Source organism: Ixodes scapularis, unplaced genomic scaffold (genome assembly GCF_016920785.2).
Source record: "Ixodes scapularis isolate PalLabHiFi unplaced genomic scaffold, ASM1692078v2 PGA_scaffold13__105_contigs__length_92229423, whole genome shotgun sequence".
In the NCBI taxonomy this organism is placed as follows: Eukaryota; Metazoa; Arthropoda; class Arachnida; order Ixodida; family Ixodidae; genus Ixodes; species Ixodes scapularis.
The window spans coordinates 72,048,431-72,054,518 of record NW_024609839.1 but is presented as its reverse complement, the minus strand read 5'-3'; positions in this window follow the sequence as shown (position 1 = coordinate 72,054,518).

Genomic DNA, 6,088 nt, shown 5'->3' with positions numbered 1-6,088 from the left:
CAGTACCATGGGGTTTTGCGTGCTGGTGGTCTTTACGCTTAGCCGACTAGTTGGAATTTTGCCTAAAGGCTAATTTTAAGCGGCAACTCTATATTTACAAAGAAAATGTCTTCATGCCAAGTCTGTAAGGCGCGTAGCGGCGTCTGCAAGTCAATATATTGCCGCGAATGTATGAATTATTCAGTGAAAAGCAAACATCTACTTAAATAATGAATGGCTTTAGTAACAAGCTCTTATAAAACACACCTTTCACTATTGTAATTTGTGTTACCATAATCAATCGAGAAAATGAAGCTCGTTTTTGTTTTCGCCTCGCATAAAGAAACTGCACATCGTGGAAAGCTATAACTCCGTGAGAATGTGACGATAGCGGTGGCGATCAAATGCGAAATTTTGAGCACATGACGTTGCCTAAATCAAGCAATTAAAAAAAATTCCAGTTGGCGTTTATTTAAGAATAATGCTCATCAAACTGGAAATATTGTGGGCGCATGTAGTATTTATTTCGGCTTACAAAAAAAAAAAAAAAAAAAAAAACGATATCGTTCTTTTTACGGACAGGTTTTTCTTCCGCGAAATAAGGGCTGCAGGCGCCCGCAATCTGACATTTCGGTTCGATGAATATTAATCTAAGGTAGACATGCGTTATACAATTTTTTCTGTTTGTTTTAGTTTTGTATATTTTGATTCAGGTAACCTCACGGCATACGCCTTCGCACTTTATCACCGCCGATGGAGTCACAATACAACAGAGTTTCCGCTTTCTGCGAGGCGTAGTTTATTTATGGGGATTGAAATTCCGGGGTTCCTTTTCTCGATCTAACCCCGTATATCCTTCATAATGGGGTGACCCCATAAAGAAAGTATGCACCTAAATTATTTCTACATCGCTGTGATTCGCATTGCTCGCATCACTATATTACATTTACATCGTTTATGCTCGAAAGCTCTCGCTATTTTGAAAGCGTGCTAAATTGTTACTCTTCGGGATTAATTGAGCCACCCGAGCTTGTTCAAAAGAGGAGCTCACACTAGTTGAGCCAACGTCTCCCACGTAACGAGACCGCAGCGGTGAAGCGTTTTACGCTTCCTCCCGGATACCGGGGCGGGGAAACTTTTGCACACGGGTGATATGGGAGAAAGATCGACTGGAACTCCTGTTCGGACCTACAAGACCGAACAGGAGTTCTGTCCGTGCACCTTAGTCCGTGCACCATAGTATACTAAGGTGCACGGAGTGCGCCTTCGACTGGTGTGTTTAGCGTCCCATGCTGCCCATACATCAAAAGTGGTCCGGAAGTGGAAACAAATGACGTCACAGGAGCCGCAGTGTCGTGCTGCTGCATGTCGCGATCCTGGCAGAGTGTCGTAGAAATGTCAAGGAAAAGCACGGGCGAACGGGAGGGGGCGTCGCTGTCGTCGCGCCGTCCCAACTTCTTTGGTGCCGAAGCTTCCGTGGACTGCCACAATGGAGAGCGACCTACAGCGGTACAGGCGTCTGCCACATCCACTAGCGCCGCTGTGACACCGCCAGGGTCGCGACCGGCGGCTGACTGACACCTCAACGACTTTATCGGGCGGAAATCGAGGCAGCCATTAGGTTACGGCGTTTCGTCCAGGCAATGCGGATTTCGAAGTACACAATGGGTATTTTAATTACGTAAATGCGCGCTTTTTTTGTTTTTGTATTGTTTGTTTAAGCAGAACGAAAAATATTTCGCTTGACCAGCTCTTTGTTCACCTTCATAGCGGTTGTCAAGCAGGTGAGAAAAACCGACCCACTAGGCTCTGGACCCATTCGCAACGTCTGGTATTCCGCAGAACAGAGCTATACTGCGCATGTTCAGGATACCTTCTACAAACAAGAAGACAAAGATGGAGGCTAGCATAAGGCGATTAATGGAAGGGTCAGTATGCTGCAAAACGCTCAGCATCTCAGGGTTGTGCAATGCAACACATAGCAGCTCAATAACTTCGTCCACAAGCCGGCCTCAGTAACCCTCCTCAGCTCTCAACCAGTGAATTCGAGGATCTGATCTTTAATAATAAAAAATATGCCTTTACAAAGTTGTCGCAAGTGTATATATTTACTGCAGGTTAATAATTTGTTCAAACATGAACAGAATTTTTTTTTTTTTTTTTTTGGGGGGGGGGGGTTACAAGGAGAACTGAAACGCACGACTAGTGTCGTTCCTATGTGTTTTTTTTTTCTCACAGAGTGTTGCATGATGGAGAGTCTCAAGGCTTTTCTTATTAATATTTTTTGCCCCCTCAACGAGCCCGGATGGGACGTCTCCACTATTTCGTTTACGTGCGCTATACATTTTTATTTTCCTGATTTACCTTGTTTGGTTTACTATATCCTATCCTTCTGTTTCTCTCCCTCCGCCTCCTCCCCTCTCTCTTTTTGAGCATTCGGCAGTATTTGGGCACTTGCATGGTGTTCTTTTTGTTTTCTATCCAACAAAAACGGTATTTGTCTTCCAAAGTGGCCCATCCGAGAAGAAGATCCCAAACAGAGGCGACAAGAGGACCCGTAGAGCGTGAAACAAGATTCAACAGTTCTTGAATATTGTCCATTATAAGTTGTAACAGAATGCAGTGCATTTTTTTAGAACCTTTCCACAATGAGTAAAAATGATATTTATTTGTAGGTGATCCCAAGGTGCATGGATCGGCCATATGAGCGGGCGCAGGGGCGTACAGGCTGGGGCTGTTAAGCTGTTAAAAAAAAAGGTTGGAATAGACTGCCATATCTCCTATTATCGTAATCTGGCAATCTGTTTCACAGCTGAGCCTGCCGGAGGCATTCCATGCGGAATTTCAACCCTTTTGGCTGGCACTATAGGGGACAGCGAATATTGCATCATAATATATAATTTACTGATGCAATAGAAGCTACCTCAATATGCGTGCTTTTCGCAAGAATAGCTCGATGCATTGACACTTTCATAATAAAAGAAGTTAAAAAAAAAAAGAGGCGTTCAAGATCGCTTTGTCCCTGCTTTGTATCAAGTCATACTTAGGGCTTGAAATTATAAGTTTGCATTTGTTTTAGAGGACTTCTAGTTGAAGTAAAAACAAAAAAACAACAACAAAGGGGATAATAAGTAGGTATTTCTTAAATACTTGGGTAGTTCGCTTTTAGTTTGTATTTTTCTTCATCGCACATCAAAACATAAATATTATATTGGAGTAAACACTAGAAGTTTCTTATCTTGCCAAACAATTTCAGTGTCTTGGAGAGAAAAGGCCCGGACACCCAACTGCTTTGAAGTGCTTTCGCATATGCTGATATCACGCACTGCTTACGTATACTTGGATATTAACTATCGAGTTTTGTGAATATTTGCCTAATCACTCCAACGGAGTCTTTATTTTGATTTTCCTATATTAAAATAAACGCCAACTTTAATTCAAACTATTCATAAGTGGAGCGTCTCCGCACCTCCCCAACGCCGTGGTGCCCGCCAACTTCAATGCGATATATGTAAGACAAGTCTCATCACAAAACGCGCTAGAGTTTTGAATTCATACATATACTGTTGTGAACGCACTGCTTTCAAGACCCTGTCAAAAGCGTCGTAACATTCACAAAAGTAGAACATCAGAGGAAAGCCTAACTTAATCTAAGCCTGGCAATCCTAGGGGTCTAACCTCGGCCTAATAAGGTTTCGCTTCGAGGCGTTAGTTAGGACCAAAGTATTTTTTTTTTCGGTAACCAGCACAGCAATGGACATTCTGTTTTTTTTTTTTTTTTTTTTTGCTTGACACGTTGCTAGCATACAAAGATGAGCCAAAGATTCCACGTGACATCCGAAGAAACAGCAGCAAATACTTTAAGACTTTTGAGTGTGTGTGTCGTTACCTGCAGTCTCGTGGTTTTTGAATAAAGCAAAACCTAATTCTGGACATTTTTTACAGGAATTCAAGCTTAGAGATGACAAACGACCTAACTACCGGGCAGTGAAACCCAATTCTGGCACTTGTGTGGCAATTTACGGCCTAAACCACTCAGACCCTTGTGAAAAAAATATCAAGACTGGTTATACCCTAGCTTTTTCGAGATTTCAAAACGCTATTTTGCCACAAAAAAAAAAAGAGAAAACAAATGACCTAAGAATTTAGTATTTGGGCGAGAAAAACCCTCAAGGAGCCCCTTGTTTCTAAAAGCTGCGTAACTATATGTATTCGGTACGCCAGGCAGCATGAGATAAAAGAGACGGTTGCGAAAGGCCATGACCGACGCACAATCCCCATAAACAAAGTTCCTTCGGTGGTCGTGTCGGTCGGGCACACGGCAGTCTAAAGGTCTGTCCCACAAACTTCAAAATGGAGGGGAAGCTGAGTTCAATTTCAAATAATCTCAGGGCTTTCCTCTTCTTGTGGACGGATCTCCGTTTCGCACTAGACACGTATTTCTTCAGTCCGACGATTCCTATCCTTTAGAGAAGTATGAACAAGCCTCAAATTCATTCAAACAGTCCCCGAAAAATAAAAAGAAAAAAAGAAACCGCCGGGATGTCGCAAATAAAAAGAAACTGTCATAAGCGCTCGGAAATATAAGCCGCCGGACGGAAGCTTTCGCCTAAATTCTTTTTTTTTATATACATTTTGACACGAACTTTTTTCGGGTTTTTTTTTGCATATTTTTTATATAAAAGCTCAATATTATTTTTTGCAAGCCTAATGGACTGGGATATTTTATATCCGGTTGCTTCAACGCGCGTATTTTTATCTTTTGCCGTGCAACATTGGAAACAAAAGATGTACGAAAGCGAGCGGCATAGAAAGTCCTCAAATTTCTAAGTAGTACATTTAAGTTTATGGTCATTCTTCAAACGAGAATTCGTTCGGTTTAATAATTTTCCGGAAGACAACAGGGACGGCCGAATGGCTGATGATAATATTTCGCGAAACGTTCCGAGTGTGTTGTACCTCCACCTCTATCAGTCTTCCGCAATTTGCGTGTAAGGTGATTTCGCTCGACAGCATGACAACACTAGGCTTAGGGTGACTGCAGCAACCAGCAGCCAAGAAGGACAAAGCTACTTTGCCAAAAGACGAGTTAAAAGACTGTTTGAAATCTGTTTGATTTTGTCTCCTGCAAGTATTCGAGTTTCCTACAGAAATTTAGACTACCGTGACAGCGGTGTAAATGTTCCTCCAAAACAGGCCCGAAGGATCGTTCCTCGCTCCTTTGCAATCTTGGAACGAGTTCCCGTTACAAGTTCCAGTGGTTCGAAAGGAACGCGTTCCCGTTACTATTCTATGATTTGAAAATGACGTTACATTAACGTTATGTTTGCGTAGTTTAATGAAAGACTGTAGTGAATAATCCGTAAATAAACTAAAACGAGCGAGTGAACATACCCCCACATCCAACTACGTGTCGCGTCGCCACAATCCCATTTGTTCTATTTCTTTCTTTCCGATCACCTCTCGGGCACTTCTCCGTCCCTCAATGTCGAAGGTTGAAATCTTCGGTAATCCAAAATCTAAAATTCTGCTAAATTCTGGTAAAATTGTGGATAAATACAAAGAAAAAAAGTGAAAGCCGTTTACAACTTCCTGTAACGCCGAGTTGGAGCGCAGCTCTTGAGGAGGAGGAGGGAAGGGTATATTCCTCCTCCTCCCTCGTGATCATGCCTGCTAGTCCTCCTCCCCTCCTGCTCCCCCTCCCTCTCCTTTACCACCTTTACCGGGCGGGGGAGGAGGACGAGCGGAGGGGGAGGAGGGGGAGGGGCGACGCCGCACAGGCTGGAAACGGGTCATGTGACCCCCTCCCCCCGAGGTCACGTGACCCGCCCGGACCATACTACACAATGAGGGGAGGAGGAGGAGAAGGAGGGGGAGGAGGAGGAGGGGAGGAGGAGGGGGAGGAGGAGGAGAGGGAGGGGCGCGGTTACGCCGACGCCGACGCCGACGCCGACGGCGACGGCGACGCCAACGGCGACGCCGACGCCGCTCAGGCTGGAAACGGGCCCCTAAGAGCTGCGCTCTAAAAGTGAAAGCCGTTTACAACTCCCTGTAACGCCGAATTAGAGCGCAGCTCTTGAGAAGGACGGAAGGGTACTGACGGGGGGGG